This window comes from Typopeltis vanoorti, chromosome 13 (assembly GCF_054136105.1).
Source record: "Typopeltis vanoorti isolate ZY-2024b chromosome 13, IOZ_Tvanoo_1.0, whole genome shotgun sequence".
Lineage (NCBI taxonomy): Eukaryota > Metazoa > Arthropoda > Arachnida > Uropygi > Thelyphonidae > Typopeltis > Typopeltis vanoorti.
In genome coordinates this window covers 87,959,015-87,977,420 of record NC_143561.1, presented here as the reverse complement: position 1 = coordinate 87,977,420, position 18,406 = coordinate 87,959,015, and the positions used below count along the sequence as shown (strand labels likewise).

Here is an 18,406-nt window from a genome sequence, read left to right as displayed (position 1 = left end):
GTCATAAAAAATCAATTAAGAAACCAAATTACAAATGATCATTTGGATGATTGTCTGCAATTGACCTTCTTCATATCAACTTGACTATGAAAATATTGCAAGGTCCAAACAATGCCAAATTTCACATTAACTTTTTTCTTTTTTTTTTTAATCAACCAGCATTTCCTGCAACTTGTGAGTTTGTAATCAATCTGTTGTTTTTTCTAACTTTGGTTTTCCAAAATAGAGAAATAAATATTTTATTCCAATATATATATTTTTTTTTTTGTTGTATTAAAATAATTAAAAGTGATAAATAAATTTTTAAATACACAAATAAAGTTTTTAGTTGTGTATTTTTTTTAGTTGTTTATTTGTGCGTAATCAGATATCAGGTTGGGGGAACGTGATCTATATAAGAGAGTAGATCGCAGAATAACTTTTTATAGAAAAGTAGCTCGCGTAGTAAAAAAGGTTGAACACCACTACCATATACTCTCAAAGCCATTAGTGTTATTTCCACTGAGATTCTCCATCCTGAGAGTGTACAATTTATCTCTTATCACGAGTAACACCACATTTACCTTCTCTATCCTGACAAAATATTCTATACCCTTCAAATTCTATTCCTGTTAAAACATCCTTCTCAAGTTTCACTTATTCAAACAACCTTTTGAGAGACTGAATCACACAATGCCACAAACTTTATTCCTAATGCTCCTAGCATTTGTATAGAGAAAAATCAGCATACTGCCTGCATTCTTATAGCCATTATTACTCTCCTTATACTTCACCTGGCTCTGTAATATAGTGTACACCCCCCCCATTTCTCTAGCCATTATTCCCACATGAGGCTATCCGTGCAACATTCCACCTGTGCAATTCCAAGTTTCCCTGTCCCGACACACTCACTTGCCCCAAAAACAACAGTCTCTCTCCAAATACCTGCACTCTTCTGCATTCAATTGTCTGCAATCTATCTCTTGCATACAGCTCCCTTCTATCCTCAAATGTACTCCACACATCCATATATTCCAGATCCCTTTTCCTGCACATTTCTGCTCTGTCATGTCATTCATCATTACTGCTCTTCTCCTCCACTCCACATTATCACACTCTGCAACATGCTTACTGTCTTTCCTCAGACATATTTGTGCTGCACTATGTCTAGCACAGGGATGGCCAACCTATGGTGATTGCACCAAAAGTGGCGCATTGGATCTCAATGATAATGAAAAAGTAAACCTATTTATGCAAAAAGTATTAACCAAAAACAGATTTGTAGAAAAAAAGCTAAAACTTAGTAATTATTTTTAACGATTTTATTGGTTCGAAGACATCTTTTGCACATTCACTTGTTTGATCCTGAGGCGCCAAGCGTTAGCAACAGCTGTGCATCGCAGGTGTTCCTCAGTCAGTTTACGATTGATATTCATGCACTATGGAGTTGTGGTTTGTTCGTACTTTGTGACCATTTGCAGTTTTGTACTTTTTCAAAAATTAAGCCTTGTTTTTACATTCAGCTACTCATCACAGTGCAAAAGAAAATGAGCAAAAGAAAAAAAGGTGATAGTAAGCTGAATTCAATGAACAGTGGGAAAATGTATTTTATTTATACCGAATCCGTCAGGAAAACCATTGTGGATTGTTTGTGAAAACACTTTCTCACATAATAAAAGACATAATCTAAGTAACTAAAAGACCTTGTCCGTGCTAGTACTTTCTTTTCTTTAGCTTTGGATGAATCTCTGCTGACATGTGTAATGTAGTGCAGTTCATAATTTTTATAAGAAGAATTGATGATAATTCTAACGTTTTTGATGAACTTATCGGTCTTGAATCACTTCATGGAAAAACACGAGAATCAAGACATATTCCATAAAGTAAAATTGCGCTTAGAAAATCTAGAAATAGATTCTAGTAAATACAAGTAAATATTGTGTATATTAACATACAGGGAGTTTTTAAGGATACAAAGTTGTATGGCGCATCTGAAATCGTACGTGAAAAAATTGGCACATGGAACATAAAAGGTCGGCCACCCCTAGTCTAGCATCAACTTTAAATCTTGTGCTACACGATTCACACTACTTCTCAGGTCATTTGTCCCAACCATTACTACCATCTCCTCCACACTTTCACCCCCCCTCTTTACTGCCATTGCCACACTCTTTAATCATTCCACTAGGCAATCACGCCTCTGGCACTCTACTCTGCACAACCTGAATCATCAAATCTCCATACACGACACTCCGAACAGTTTCATTCATTTTCTCTCACTGGCATTACTGACTGTTATGGCTTGCAATCTCTCTCCTCTCTCTTCCTTGCTTCCACACACACTCATCTTTCTTCATTTTCCTCTCTTCCACTCTCTCTCCCTCCCATTCTCTCGCCTTCCTCTTTCCCTTGCTCTCTGCTTCTCTTATGCCTACTGTCGTTCTTCTCACACTAGCCCACCTCTCTATCCTTCCAAGATCATCATATACCTTTCTCAACTCTGTCTTCATTCCTTCCATCTCCTTTCTCAGCAGTTCTATTTTTCTCTCTCCACACATTCTGTTTTTCAGTTGCCATTCACACATATACACACAATCATGGCCATCTGACAAACCATTTCCATTTGCTACTACCTAATAAACTACCTAAGGCTAAATCTGTATGTAAGTCTTTAACATTCTTTCCATTCTCCAACACACTACTGGCATCCACAAACTGAAAATCACCTGTTTCTGAAGCCCTGTCTCTGCTGCCAGTAAATCCTGTCATTGAGATACTTATGAATCCCAGCACCTCCCACTGCCTGCATTTCATGCACACATTCCCCATCTCGCACATACCCCATTCTTAAACAATGGGATGCATGTATACCACTTGCATAGCAAGCTACAAAATCTTCAACTAGGTTATGAATAACATAGTCTTTAAATGCGGGAGGGCTAGGGCTGGTATTGAAACTGGCAGTCACCATGTTGAATATAATTGCTACACATGGAGACGATATTGAGATTATGAAATCTTAACTAAATACCACACAATTACACAAAAAATAAAAAAAATCATCAATTCAATAGCACAAGCTTAAATACCAGTATTGTCACAAAATAAACACAATATCTTTCCTTACTACTACTAATAGTTAGCTTTTTTTAACAGCTCACTTCACTCGTTGCATCCACCTTCATACACTAGCCTTTCATTTTCAAGTAATAGTTTGCAGTCGTAGTTAGGTTGATCAAATAGGTTTAAAAAGAAAATTTTTTTTTAAAAAAATATTTTTCATTTCTTAAAGATAGCATTGAAATATAGTTATCAGTAAAGACAATGCTGAAATACAACTTTTAATGTACTTTTCTTTCTCTGAAACTTACATAACGGTTACTTGACATATAGCAGATAGGAATTTTACTGATCACAGTTTCCTTATTACACCTTTTTTATTATTTATATACTCATTATTATTTTTTAATGATGTGAATCCTATTCATGAAAGGTTGTTAACCTATTGCACATTAGTATTGTAGGTGGAATAAGATGATTCAGAGACCCTACCCTAGAGACTAAACATAGATCTTTTTCAAGTCACACCAGGCATCCAGAAGTAAAATGGTAATAATCTCACACTGGGTAATGGGATTCCATGTCCACACTGGAATTCAAATCCATGATCTCTGTCTATTTTAGTTGAGAACAGAACAGATTAGAACAGAAACCATTGGCCAACAATAGTATTTAAAAAAAAAAAAAATCACACAATGACAGTTGCCTTTACTTCTGCTATTAAGAATGTTTATTTACAACTTTTGTGGTATTTTTCTGTCCATTATTTTGTCTTGAATTGTAAATTCAGAATATTTTAAATTTAAAAAATTTATATTTGTTATTACAAACAAAGTTGTTTAAAATAATGGTGTAGAAATATTTATAAAAGATGAAGATGCTATCAAAATTAGACATTTTTCTTTTTTATATTATGATATTTATATTTATATGAAATAAAAACTCAGAGCAATAAAAAATTCAAGAAGTGCTTTTTTGAGAAAATGTATTTTTTTTAATTCAATTTAATTTTATTATTATCAGCATTTTTTTTTTTTTGAAGTTCTCACTGTTTCCGTACTTTGCAAAATGACCTGTTAAGATCAAAGCATGCTTGTTGATTCCTTTTCTTTCTTCTTGATATGCTCTACTTTATACTACTCTTGACTTAGTTTACTGCACTCTTGCTTTCTTTCCAATATCCTTTCCATCTTTCTGCTTCCACTTCTTTAAAGAATTGGAGCCCCTGAAAACTGAGGGAAAAGATACAGGCAAGTGTAAGTATCAGATGTTTTGATTTTTTTTTTCTTTCGTTTATGCTTGTTTTCTTGCTTAGGTTCCTGTTTGAGTTCTTAAGCTACTCTTGCATGAAGTCTGTATATTTTACTTCTCGTACTTGCCTATATAAAACTTCTTTTATCATTTCAAAAAATAAATAAATGCATTTTACAAACTCTGTGTTAGAACCAGAATCATAAAATGTGGTTTAGACAACACATAGACAAAACAAAAATTCATTTTTAAATATAGAGTAACTCATTATGTACTTGCTGTAATGTATGTGTGTTATTCAACACTGGACATCATTTTATTCATAACCTCAAGGAAAGCATAAAAATAATTCGGATAACAAAGACAGATATATGTTCCAGCATAAATGATCTCAAATTCACATGGAGAGAAGACAAGAAATACAAGTTTTATTGACTATTGTTGATAACAATAGTATCATGCTGAAATAGGAAATTGTCACCATTCAGACTGAGCAGGATAAAAATGAACACCATACGGGGTGGGGTATGCAAGAAAGCTTTAAACAGAATCAAAGCCAATCAGCTTTCAGAACTGAACTGTAGACTCAAATATACAAATGTTGTTGGAGAAGAAATGTTTGAAAATAAAAATCAAGCCTTGTAAACTCAGTTTTGGATTCCGAAGAAAGCATTGCAGTCAGCAAGGTATGAAGATATTTGCAAAGATAAAAAACATCCATATATTCTTCATGATGGACTAAAAAAATTAAAAAAGGAAGTCCTGGAAAATCATAAAACATATTGAAAGTTTGTAACAAGTCAGCAAATGCCTTAAGAGAATACAAAGAAAAACATAAGAAATTTGTGTCTAAAAAGTAACCAAGCAGAAATCACAGGAAGACTAGTAAAAATATAGAAAAATATCACAAGCAGGGTAAATGTTCTGGAGGTTATTGAAAAAGCAAGGGATTAGGCAGACTATTCTAAAAGGAATCAGTGATGATAAAGGTGATATGAATGCATATGTCAGATGCTTCCTTATTGCTTTCCATTCTCTGCAATCTCTTTTCCTTACAGCTCATCAACCCATGGTACTGACGGTAGTTGACTTTAGAGCTTCTCATAATTACCCACTAGAATTGTACGTTATTAAAGGGGTTTTATAGGAGTAACACTGAAGACTTTTCATCAGTACATGGCAGGAAGAGAGAGAGAGAGAGAGAGAGAGAACAAGGGAACACTTCAGCCCTGGAAATTGTATATAAGAATGTAGTTAGCAAGAACATTAAGACTAGATTTTTTTTTTTTTGCTTTGAGGGTTGTAAATGGGATAGAATGAGTTGCCAGAGGGGGGGGGGGGGTTGTGAATGCTTCATTAGTGAATAAGTTTAAGGAGAGTTATGATAAGTATTGTGTGGATAATGGATCTTCCACATTGAATTTTCTGACACCATGGAGCTATTTTTATAATAATAAATTTTTTGTGCATTCTTTAAGATAGTATTTATCATAGAATAGGACACATGAACTTGGAGCATTTCCATTAATTTCATTTCTAATTCCTAAAAATTTTAATGCTTCTCTGTTAGAACAGAATTTTATTGCTGTTGTTATTGCTTTCTACTTCTTTAAGGATTATATATTATTCTCAATTTCACTTTTCCTCTTTACAGAACATTTTTTGAGATATAGCAGATAAAATTAGACTGGGATATATTGGTCGAAGATTTTAATAACAAATTAAGCCGACTAGTTTCACCATGTACTGCACTGTAAATAATTTTAAGCTAAATTGACAATAAATGAAGAGCAAGGCAAATTACAACAGTTCACTTAAACTGCAGACTTCTCCTCTGCACCTATGAAGCATAGCAACTCGCAGTAGTCTTTTTTTTTAAATGCAGATATGTATGCAATACTTTGGTGTATCACAAACGAGTAGAACTTAATCATTGGATAAAATATAAACTATGTTGATTCATTTATACAAATCACAATTTTATTCTTGGTTGTGCACTCTGAACTCAGTCAGTCAGCAATCTCACAACAGTCCAGATAGGCATCAAGGATACACATCTGGAATTCAATAATAAAATTAGACTGGGATATATTGGCCGAAGATTTTAATAACAAATTAAGCCGACTAGTTTCACCAACTTGACTGTTGGCTTCATCTGGGCATACATAAGGTGATAAAAAACAGCTTAAAACAGATCAAGAAAGAAACATAAATGAGTACTAAACATTATACAAATTCAAAAGATGCGTTACATCAAATGCATGGAGCGTGTGTGATGTCAGACATTGTTATGCAAGTGCGTTCTATAATTTGCAGCGAAGTTGAATTCTGGTGTGCTAAGTGATCTTCTGAGGGTCTTCCATATGTCAGCAAGGATTATCCCTTGGTTCCTATTGAGGCTGCCTTTTGAGCGGATTACCACAGTAGCTTCTTTGAAGTTTCGGTTATGAAAGTCTTCCTCTAGATATGGCATAGAACTTTTGTCCCATTCAATGTTGTGATTGATATTCGAGAAATGAAGGGCTAACTTGGAGTTATCTTTTCTGTTATTATTAACTTCTCCGATGCATTCTTATTTCCAAACTTCTGGAAGTTTGTCCTGTGTAATTTAAACCACATGAACAAGGGATGTTGTAAACACCAGGATGTTTGAAGAAAGCATTGTTATCCTTTGGTGATCTTAACATGTTTCTTTCTTGATCTGTTTTAAGCTGTTTTTTATCACCTTATGTATGCCCCAGATGAAGCCAGCAGTCAAGTTGGTGAAACTAGTCAGCTTAATTTGTTATTAAAATCTTTGGCCAATATATCCCAGTCTAATTTTATTATTGAATTAAAGTTGGTGGTCAAAAAAATAGAATCATCATGATACACATCTTGATCATCTAATTTCTGTGGTCCAGCATTTCCTGATTATCATAATCAAAACTTTTTGCCAATTGTAAAAACAGGGATCCCATGTATGTTTCTTTATAGGTATATAGCGGTTTTCCTAGGAGCATGCTGCCCTAATTCATCGGGTAATTATTTTTAATTGAGATTGATTTGATCATTTGCAGATTCAACTGTTTCTTTAACATTCTCTCAGGCCAGAATTTTATTTTATGCAATTTGCAAATGGTTATCCAGCCAATCTTCTGTTTTGATGGAATGGTTGGTTGGTTGGAGAGGGGAGAGTCTGTACTTATTACAGTTCACAGACCTCATGCACTCTATAGAGTGCATATGCATCGGTTTTTGGCTAATTATTTGAGTTAAATTGGGGGTCACTTGAAGGTAAACAAGACTACCCTTACAAATGGAGATAGTCCTCTGTCAGTTACAAAGGAAGATGAATACATGCAAACAAGCTGTAATTGGTATGCCTTGATTTTCTTGCAATACTGTACACATACACTGCTTTGAAAGAAATCAAGTGATACCATAGTCTGAGGAACAAACAGCCATGCCACCTACCTTAATAAGATGTAGGATCTCCTTTCAATACGATGACACTGCAGCAGTCTTATGGGGTATTCTTTCCACAAGCGTATGATAGCAATCGGTGGGAATTTTGGACCATTCTTCCAAGCATGTAATGAGGTCCTGGACTGTTTTGAGGTGGATGTCCCTTGAACTCACCTGACACTCCAGTTCATTTCACAGATGTTCAATAGGGTTGAGATCAGGGGTCTGTGGAGGCCAGTCAAGTGTAGTGATGGTCATGTCCATCCACAAACCACGCAGTTACAGCAGCAGCCATATGACACGGTGCATTGTCTTTGTTGAAAGAGACAATGGTCAGTTTCTTAGAAATGCCACAAGTATTGTCCAGAATGTTCACATACTTCTCAGAGTCCAGTGTTCGTGGCACCACAAACAGAGGTCTGAGTCCAAACCAGGAAAAACAGGACCATACCATCACACCCTCAGAATTTCGTAGTTGGGGTTATGCACTATGGTGTGAAATATTCACCAGGCATCTGCTCAATAGAGGGGGGGGTAGCGTGATTTGTTGCTCCATAACCCAGCTTCCAAGCTTCTCGTCCCACTGTGCATGCTCTTTGCATCACTGAAGATGGTGCTGCATGTTGGTTTGGGTAATGTGGGGCTTGCATATTCTGGTCCTACCATGGAAACCCATATTGTGAGCCTCGGTTCTGAATGTTTTCATGCAGATTTGTGTTCCAGTCATTGAATGGAACACAAATCTGTCAGCTGACAAATGGCAGTTTTTGCATATCATCTTTCATAGCACCCTATGGTCATGTTTGGTGATGCTGGTAAGCTGTCCACTACAGGTAGCACTTGCAGTTGACTCCTTGTGTTTCCATCTCAATATGGTATCACTGACTGTTGACCAGATGGCCCAGTTTGTCAACAATATTCTGAGCCATCCTATCACAATGCCTCTTTCAAACTCCATCAGTTCTTTTCTCACAGCCATTTCACCTGGACACAGTTGCACTGACATCATATTCCTCAAACTTATATCAGCTACAAACACGTGACTCGTTACAGGGCACAATGCACCTTGCCCATGGGAGTGACCGTTGACTTCTTTCTAAGCAGTATATATACTATGCCTTTGGCTATGTATATTTACATTTTTTTTAAATACTTTATAGTTGACTTTACTTGAGCATTTGATAGGATACCATATGAAAGACTGTTGAATAAACTAGAAGATGTGGGATTGGAATATAAACAATTGGCTTGAATAAGCGGATGGCTAATGGAACAGATATCAGAAAGTGGTATGTGGGGGATGTGAATCTGTGAGATTTGAGGTGAACAATACTGTGTGCCCTGGGGATCAGTACTTGGACCATTGATGTTTAATCCGTGCATTATTAATATTGGAAAGGAGCCGATGGGAGATCTTCAGTTGTTTTCTGATGATGCAATGATAGGCAAGGCAATCAGAGATGCTAATTGATATATAGCACTTACAGGGTAATTTGAATAGGCTGAAAGTGTGAGAAAACAATAATGGCTGTCAATTCAATTTACTAAGTGTAAAGTTATGCAGTTTGCTGATGCAGTATCCAACAGCTTATTATATTGGTTGGATTATGCTTGGAGTAACTGGTGAGGCTAGAGATCTTGGAGTTATGGTGGGTAGAAAGTTGAAATTCAAAGGTCACATAACAAAAATTTTAAATACAACTCAGAGGATTAGTGTACTATTGAAACAAACATCGACATGCAAAAAAATATATATATATATATATATATGGATGTCATTCTGCCTCTTTATAAAGCTTTAATACAATCATACCTGGACTACTGTGCACAGATTTGGTCTCCTGAGTTTTCTAAAGAGATAAGGAAGCTGTGGAAAGGCTGCAAAGAAGAGTTACAAAGCTAATGGAATGTCGATTACTAGGATAAAATGAGAGTATGTCAACTGCAGACATTGGTAGACAGAAGAAAGGAGATGATATGATAGAGGTATATAAACTTTTGGGGGGGCATTATATGATACCAGTTGATAAAATTTTTCATATATAGAAGGTGAGGATAGGTATCTATGGAAGATAAGCCTATGCAGTTAAGAAAGAGATAAGAGCTAGATTGTTGAAGTAGTAAGTCATCTAGAGTGAATGAGTTTACGAGAAGGCATGACAACTAGTGTGGATGATGTATGGCTTCCTTCGATGAGTTCTTGACTTCCTGCACTAGGTTCAGCAAAATTTCCAATTATACTGGGAAACTTCAGCCTTGTAAGTGGTAATATTAGTGGTTGGTAAAATGATGGAGTCTGTTCTTTAGCACAGCTTATAGTAATATTTAAATGTCAAAAAAGTATTATTAAAGGTGATATTAAACTGTTAGCTTAATATCACCTGCAAACTGGGGCATTAAACATTTTTGCTGGGTTGGAAAGTATACTATAATTGTCAAGAAATTATATTCTTTTCATCCAATTTTATCCTAAAGTATACATACAAAGATTTATATGATGTATCTAACTAGGATGTATATAGAGAGCAGTTGAGTTATTCACAAGTTGCTTTATGTATCCAATTTCACACTTAACAAACAATGCAAAAGCATTGTTTGTTAAATGTGAAGGTATTTGCCATCTCAGAAAAGTCATATATTTCTCATATTGGTATAGTAAAGTATATATTATTAAACACTCTAAATTGCAATATTTATGGATTTTTTTTATTGGAAAATATATTACACATGAAAGGAAAATAAATTTTTGTTTCCACATCCATCCACATTAAATATAATAAGCAGAAGCTTTCATGGGCAATATCTTAACTAAGCTGCCTATATGCATTTGGTTTGGTTTCATATGTATCTCACTGTTGATTTCACACATTCTATGTGTCCATGGTCCACACAGTTAGCCTAATGACTGTGCGCTTCACAACCATATGCCTGGGGAAGGAGTGTCCTAGGTTCGATTCCCATTGATGACATGAGGAGCTTAAGGATCTTCCTCAGCCATAGCCAAGTTAGCCGGTTTTGGGTATGGACAGCAGGGTTTTTTCCCCAGTTTATCCTGGAGTTTTTCCTCCCGCAAAGCAGGCAAATTGGCCCTGTGAACACGCGCTTCGACAGACATGTGATACTACCGGGAATAAGGAGCAACCAACCTATTCTGTGGGATTATCGGTTACGGAAGCTTACACGGTGAAATGTATAGGCCAGCACGAAAGCATAACATACGATGACAATGATGTCCATAAAACATACACATTCTATGTATCCCATAATTCACAGCACACCCAGTGAAAAAACTTTCTACTGCTACCTCAGACCTGAAGTAATGTAATAATATGGTAAAACACCATTTTGTTAGTTGTGTGTGAGAATGACTTCTGCTATTGAAATGGCTTTCAGAATCTCCATGAGTATAGCTTCCACTAACGAGCACCGAATAAATTTAGTTCAAAACTACTCTAGGAAGTGACTACTCATTATTGGTGAGATGGCATATATGACACTATACATTATGTCCTGCTTGAACAATTGGATAGCATTCTACTCTCCACCCAACAAACTGTGAGTGCAGATCACATCATGGGTGTGAAAGTATAGGAGGGAGATGAATTTTAGTGCTCGCTGTGAGGCCATCCAAGTTATCAAATAGGATGGGGATGAAGTATGCTGTATGGTCTCTAGATCAAGATTTTTATCTAATTCTTTGTAATTCCATAGAACTAATGTTATAGGATTACATCCTTTCATGGATTAGATTTCCATATACAGATTGATTTTACACCCCTGTTGTAAACTTTAAAGGCATATTCTACAACTCAAAATAATGAAAAGGTCCCAATAAACATGAGTCTGGAAACCTCACATTTGAGATGTAGCCCTTTGTTGTTACACCATGAATGCCAACAATGCAGAGCAGATATACTGAACTCATTAAATCATGAGATCGTAAAGAACTTAAAATCATGTAACGAGATGTGCCTGAAGTTGCAGTCAAATAGGTTTCCCCTCAGCAAAAAACAATTGCTATTTGTTTCCGAGTCATACACCAGTGTTTTGTAATGGAGGATGCATTCACATTTATTAAATTGGCTGATACACTCTTTTATTATCAATGTGCCAAAATCGAAATGCATATAAAATATGTTGGCTCTATTGTGTAAAATGACTCATCACAGGAGATCCACAATAACTGCTGTTCACACAATACCTAACATACCTCTCCTTAAACTTATTCATTTGTTGGGGCACTCACAACTACTGGCAATCTAATCTTTGCTTGGAGAGCAAATCTATTATTTGCTCTCCAAGCAAAGAATCTATTGTGTACAGCTTTACTAGCCACAGTCTTACACAACTTCCAGGGATGACCCACTGTTTTTCCCCTACTTGACATGTATTGAAAAAATTTCTTTTGTGTCAGCTTTATAGAATCCTTTTAGTAACTTATAAGTTTCCATCATAACTAAAATTTCACACATATGCCACAGTAATTAAATTTTAATAATATTTCGTCTTAAGTATCTTAAGATATCATCAGTACAGTTAGTGCACATGCTTACATTAGAATCCCTCTGTGCATACAGTATTGTGTTTGAGAAATAAAAAAAAAAATCAGCTGTAATTTAAAATTAAAGTGAGATAAGTTTCCATCATAACTAAAATTTCACACATATGCCACAGTAATTAAATTTTAATAATATTTCGTCTTAAGTATCTTAAGATATCATCAGTACAGTTAGTGCACATGCTTACATTAGAATCCCTCTGTGCATACAGTATTGTGTTTGAGAAATAAAAAAAAAAATCAGCTGTAATTTAAAATTAAATTAAAATATATCTGATAAATTCATTTTATACAATTGAGAATAATAATTTCCCAGACTTTTGGGATAGTGAGATAGTCATTGCAGTTCAGATTGGATACAAAATACAGCCCCACTTACAAAATTTTGATATTTTGTAAGTGGGGCTGCTTATAAAATCCACAATAAGTCTAAGTGGACAGTTATTTTTGTGTAATTTAGGTGAACTATATATTCTAGGAGGCCTAGCATGGTATGTTCTGAGTCTTTTGATGGTTTAACTGTAAAGTTAGCATATCCGCTCTCCAGCCAAAAGGCTAGAGAGCAGATATGCTAACCACTCGTCCAACCAGGCCAAGCGGTTAGCATATGTTTAGGAAAAATTGGGGGAAAATAATCAGATACTTATCATTATTATTAGCAAGCCTAATAATAATGGTAAGTATCTGCTGTATTTCTGTTCAGTACTTGGACTACTTATTACTAACACTATGCTCCAACATAAAGATATGCACCAATTCCCCTGGAGAGAGAGAGAGAGCATACAAGAAAAAAAGAATCTCTTCACTGTGGTTCAGAACATAAGAGTATTATACACAGGATTTGAAATTGGAACAGATCACCATTTACTTTTTCACCAGGATGAAATTGAAAAAGAAAAATGGGCAAGAAAGTTTTAAAATGAGTCAAAGTTGAGCAGCTCACTGAGGTGAACTGTTGTCACAAATACACAAACATTATTCAAGAAAAACTGAAAGAGTTTGAAAACAAGAAGCAAACTCTGGAGAGTCAGTGGCAAACACTGAATAAAACATTGATTCAGTTAGAGAAGCATATGGTGAGACTGTCTGCAAGGATAGAAAAATCAAGAAAGCTATGGTGGGCTAAGGAAGTTAAAGAGGCAGTCAAGGAAAAGTGAAGCAAGAAAGTGAAGCACTGTGTAAAACTATCTAAACAAAAGTCATGGGAATACTTTGGTAAGAACATAGAAAATAAATCTCAGGAAGGTGGCAAAATATTCTGGAGGCTACTTAGAATTGGAGAAAAGAGTACTGCGAAAGGAATCAAAACATGATGCAGATGACATGAAAACTGAAAATAGAGGTATTCTAGATGTTTGGAATAATACTTTTGAAAGACTGCTAAATGAAACAATAGTGACAATATCATCATCATCAAATTCCTGATATATACCCTCAAGGGGGTGTACAGGATACGATAGTACTACATGAAAAATTTACATCATTACTACCTTCCTATCTACAATTTTCCTCCAAATCAGTCTGTTAAATGTCAACACTCCAATATTATCAGGTCTTATATTTCTGTCTTCTAAGGCACTTTTTACTGTATCAATCCACCTATATCTTGGTCTTCCTCTGGGTCTTTTTCCTGCCAACCTGGCAGAGAATACTTGTTTTGCTAATCTTTCCTCTCCCATTCTGCTTAAGTGACCATATCACCTGAGATTAGCTCTGCTAATGCATTCCTGGATGCTGACAATATCAAGTTCTTTCCTAATATCTTCGCATTTAATATGATATTGCCATTGATGCCATCTATTCATGCCCCCTAATCTTTCTCAGGAGACTCTCATATCTGCAGTCTCTAGTCTTTGGTCATGTGTTTTACTTCTAACCCAGCTCTCAGATCCATCAGTTAAAATTGGTTTAAACACTGTCTTGTATACAGCTAATTTAGTGTTTTTGGCTAATTTCTCTCTTATTCCATATAAATTTATTCAGTTGACTACCTACAATACCAGCTTTGTTGATTCTGTTGTCTATTTCCATATTTAACTTACCATCTTCACTAAAAATCGTGTCTAATTAGCTGAAATGTTTACTTGTTCTATAAGTTCTCCATTCACAATGCAGTTGATATTTTCAATGTTTCTGCCTATTTTCATTGTCTTTGTCTTTTTAATACTGACCTTCATACCATATTTATTACAACAGTTATTCAATTTAGTCAAGGAATCTTGCAGACTTGTAGCAGATTTATTTAGAAGTATAACATCATCCACATAAAGCAAAGAGCTGACAATATGGTGGTAGAAAACACTCTACAGGAATGCAATCAGGAATACATATCAATACTTAAAACCTGAAATGTGGAAACAACGTAGACAGTCAACCAGGAATCATCAAGTCTGGAGGTGCAAAAGTTTTGCAGTGGCCATATTGCATAATAATAATAATTATTATTATCATCAGATCTCCATTGATCAAAAAACTCATTGCAGGAGGCAAACACTGTTGCACACAAAGCCCATCAAACCATGCCTTAAACTCATTCAATGCATTCTGCATTCACCACAATGTTAGCAATGCATTCCACTCACATATACAAAGAACCTGCTCCATATGCCCCTGCTCACACCTTCCAGGGATGTCCCCTTGTTCTATCCCTTCTCCCATTCTGTGAAAAATTTCTTCCACATTAACCTTTTTATTCTTTTTTTTTTTTATATTTTGGGCCCATATACGAGAGGTTGGCTGGTCAACCTATAGTACCTTAGTACCGTAATATGAGTAGTGAGTTGGGAAAGGAGAAACTTGTTTACATTTGATTTAAAAGCCTGTATGTTGTATTACTTGGGAAATACATCAGGGGAAAAGACTATTCCACAGTACCGCAGTAGCAGAGATGAAGGAGGAGGAAAAGAAACTTGTTTTGTGTGTTTCGAGGTGTACTGTGAAAGGATGTTGGGCGGCAGCTGTACATGTTTCAATGGCTTAGTACAGAGTTGGGGTATTATTGATGCTGTTTCAGATGAACATTTCCCATGGAAATATTTATAAAATATACAAGTCGCAGAGGCCAAGCGTCTATGTGAAAGTGAGAGGAGCGAGTTGGTGAGAGATGGGTCATTTATCAGTCTAATTGCTCTCCTCCATATTGAGTCAAGCATTTTGAGGGAGCTTTTAGGAGCCCCTCTCCAAATGTGAGAGCAGTATTCAATAGCAGGGTGGATTTGTGATTTGTATGATGTTAACAGCTGTTTAGAGGTGAAGTAGCATCTTGAGCAAAAGAGAAAACCTAGTTTTTTGGAAACTGAGGATGCAAAGGTTGTGATGTGTTTATACCAGGAGAGTGTTGATGTCAGAGTAATTCCAAGAAATCTCATCTTGTCTGGGAATTTGAGTACTATCAAAAACAATGTTGGGGCAAAATGGTTCTTTTTTGTGAGAAATAAGAGAGAATTGAGTTTTACTAGCGTTGAAGTTGACGAGGTTATCTGAGCCCCATTGGAGGATAGCTTGGAAATCAGAATTAAGGGCAGTGATGGTTGATGTTCTGTGGGTCGAAGTGAGTTGTGTAGAGTAGGGTTTATCAAATGAGAGGAAGGAGTGTAATGTGCTGTCATATGCAAAACTGTATATTGGGTTAGAGGTCAACTGAAGTAGCTCATTGATATATAGAAGGAAGAGGGTCGGTGAGAGAACTGTACCTTGTGGGACCCCAGCATTAGTTGGATGGTGAGAGGATAGGGAGCCATCTACCATCACACAGTGTTCATCCAGACAGGAAGCTGGCAATCCATTCTGCAGAAGCCCTTAGACAGTCCAAATGCTGAGAGTTTGCTTAGTTAGCTTTTGTGCCAGATCCAGTCAAAGGCTTTAGAGATATCAAGTGCAGCTACTTGGGATTCGCCAAATTTCTCCATGGCATTTGTCCAGTGATGGATGATGTATGAGAGTAGATCTCCTGTTGATCGGTTTCGACAGAATCCGTACTGGTAGTCGCTTAATAGTTGGGTATATTCGAGGTAGAGAAGGAGTTCAGAGTTTATGGTTTTCTCCATCACTTTAGATAGGACTGAAGTGAGTGAGATAGGGCAGTAGTTAGATGGTAGTGATTTATCACACTTTTTAGTAATAGGTTGAATGTGGGCCAGTTTCCAGGCTTTGGGATATATACCAGTGGAATAAGAGAGTGTGTACAGACAGCATAGGACAGGAGTCAGTTCTGTTGTGCAGACCTTCAGGACAATTGGAGGAATGCCATCAAGGCCAGGAGACTTTTTTGTGTCTAATTTAGACAACAGGTGGTTTATGATATCTTTTTGGCAAAAGGATACAGGGGGCATTGCATGTTGGGCAGTTGGAATGACTGGAGGGCATTTGCAATTGTCAGTTATGTGTACATTGGAGGTTAGCTTTTTCTGTGGGTGATGTTGCAATTGAGCCATCTGGGTATGATAGAGATGGGAGTAGTGTAGAGCAAAAGTTACGACCAATTGCCTTGGCAAGAGACCAAAAGGCATGGCTGCCATTTGGACAGGCTGCAAGCTTCCTGCTTTTTGCCCATTCAAATTCTGTTTTAGAAGAATTGATAATTTTCTTGCATCTGTTTCCGGCTTCATTATAGGCGTTGAAGGAGGATATGGGGTTCTTGATTTGAGCCAGTTATGGTATGCCTGATTTTTCATTTGTACCGCATTGGCACATCTTTTGGAGAACCAGGGTTTAGTTTGGGGATGGCAGTTCAGAGTAGTGTGGGGAATGAAGCATAGTAGTCTCGGAGGCTGTCCCATTTGGCACTGTTATAATGCCAAACTACTTTTGTGTGGGAGTGACTGTGTAAGCGTTGTTGTATGGGGGAGGAGATGAGCACTAGGTTGTGGTCAGAATTACCCAGAGGGCTCACTACATATTTGGAGGGGTCATTAGTAAGGAAGAGATCTAGGATATTTGGAGAGTGGTTGAGGTTATCTGGTATTCTGGTCAGCTTTTGGACAATTTGTGTAAGGTCATTAGTGATGGCAAATGTTTCAGCATCTCTCTGCCTGCAGAATCTGTACAACTGGAAGAGGATAGCCAATTGGTGTTATGGACATTAAAATCACCCAGGAGGATGATTTTGCTGTTAGGAGAGTGGGACTGGAGAAAATCAACTTTTAGGGGGAGGAAATGAAAGAGCTGAATGATTGGTGGTATTAGGAGAGCGATAGAGACAGCAGATGAATTTGACTGAGTGGGGGGAGGGATAGCTTTAGCCAAAGAAGGTCTAAGTTGGGCAATTCTAGGTTAGATGTTCTCTGGCAGGGTATGTCAGAGCGGATATACGCACAGACGCCACCCTTGGGTCGAAAGGAGTTAAATAGTGTATAGTTAGGGAGGTTGAGATGGATAGTGCTAGGGGAAGGTGAGATTTGAGTTTCTGTTAAAAAGAGTAGGTGGGGTTTGGCAGACTGCAGATGGTAGTAGACGCTATTAAGGTTGGAATTGAGACCACGGATGTTGGTGAAGTGGATATGCAAGGTTCTGTGAGGCATGGATTTGACCGCAAGGGTCTTGCACATTTCCTATGCAGTGCCTGCATACTGGTCACTTGGTTTTGCACTAGTTTGGTTTGTTTGTAGTCTATCATCCCACTGTTGTCTCCATTTTGGTGTTTTTCTTCTAGTTGTCTTCGGAGTTGGCGTCTTTGTTCTCTCTGGGCAAAGGTTAGATCAGGTCGGGCATATGATGGTAGGTTGTGGTTTTTCCCCCAATGGGGACATTTGCCCTCGACTGGGGGCAAATGTCCTTTAGCTTGTTGTTTATCACCGTTATAAATTTGGATATGTTTGTTGGTGTGTCGCAGATCACTTTCACGAGAAATAGAAAGTTCGTTCCGTCCTTTCTTTTGTTTATGGGTCCAAAACGATGGCATTTAACGATATTTTTGGGATCAAAATTACATTCTCCTGCTAGTTTGCAGACATCTTCTTTTAAGGATTCATCATTTTCCGTTGGAAAGTTAAGGATAACGGCGTTGAATCTCCTATTTTCAGCCTCGAGCAACTCATGCACCATAGATGCGATTAGTTCACGAAGTTCGTTAGCTGGTACGGGTGCACTTGTGATCGGGTGCTGGTCGTTGAG

General features: G+C 36.8%; 1 protein-coding gene across 1 annotated transcript in view; it reads left to right on the top strand.

The window, feature by feature from the left end:
* Nucleotides 1-18,406, top strand: part of LOC150100342 (serine/threonine-protein kinase DCLK1-like) — a 427,047-nt gene that overhangs the window by 398,815 nt on the left and 9,826 nt on the right. The window lies entirely within an intron of this gene.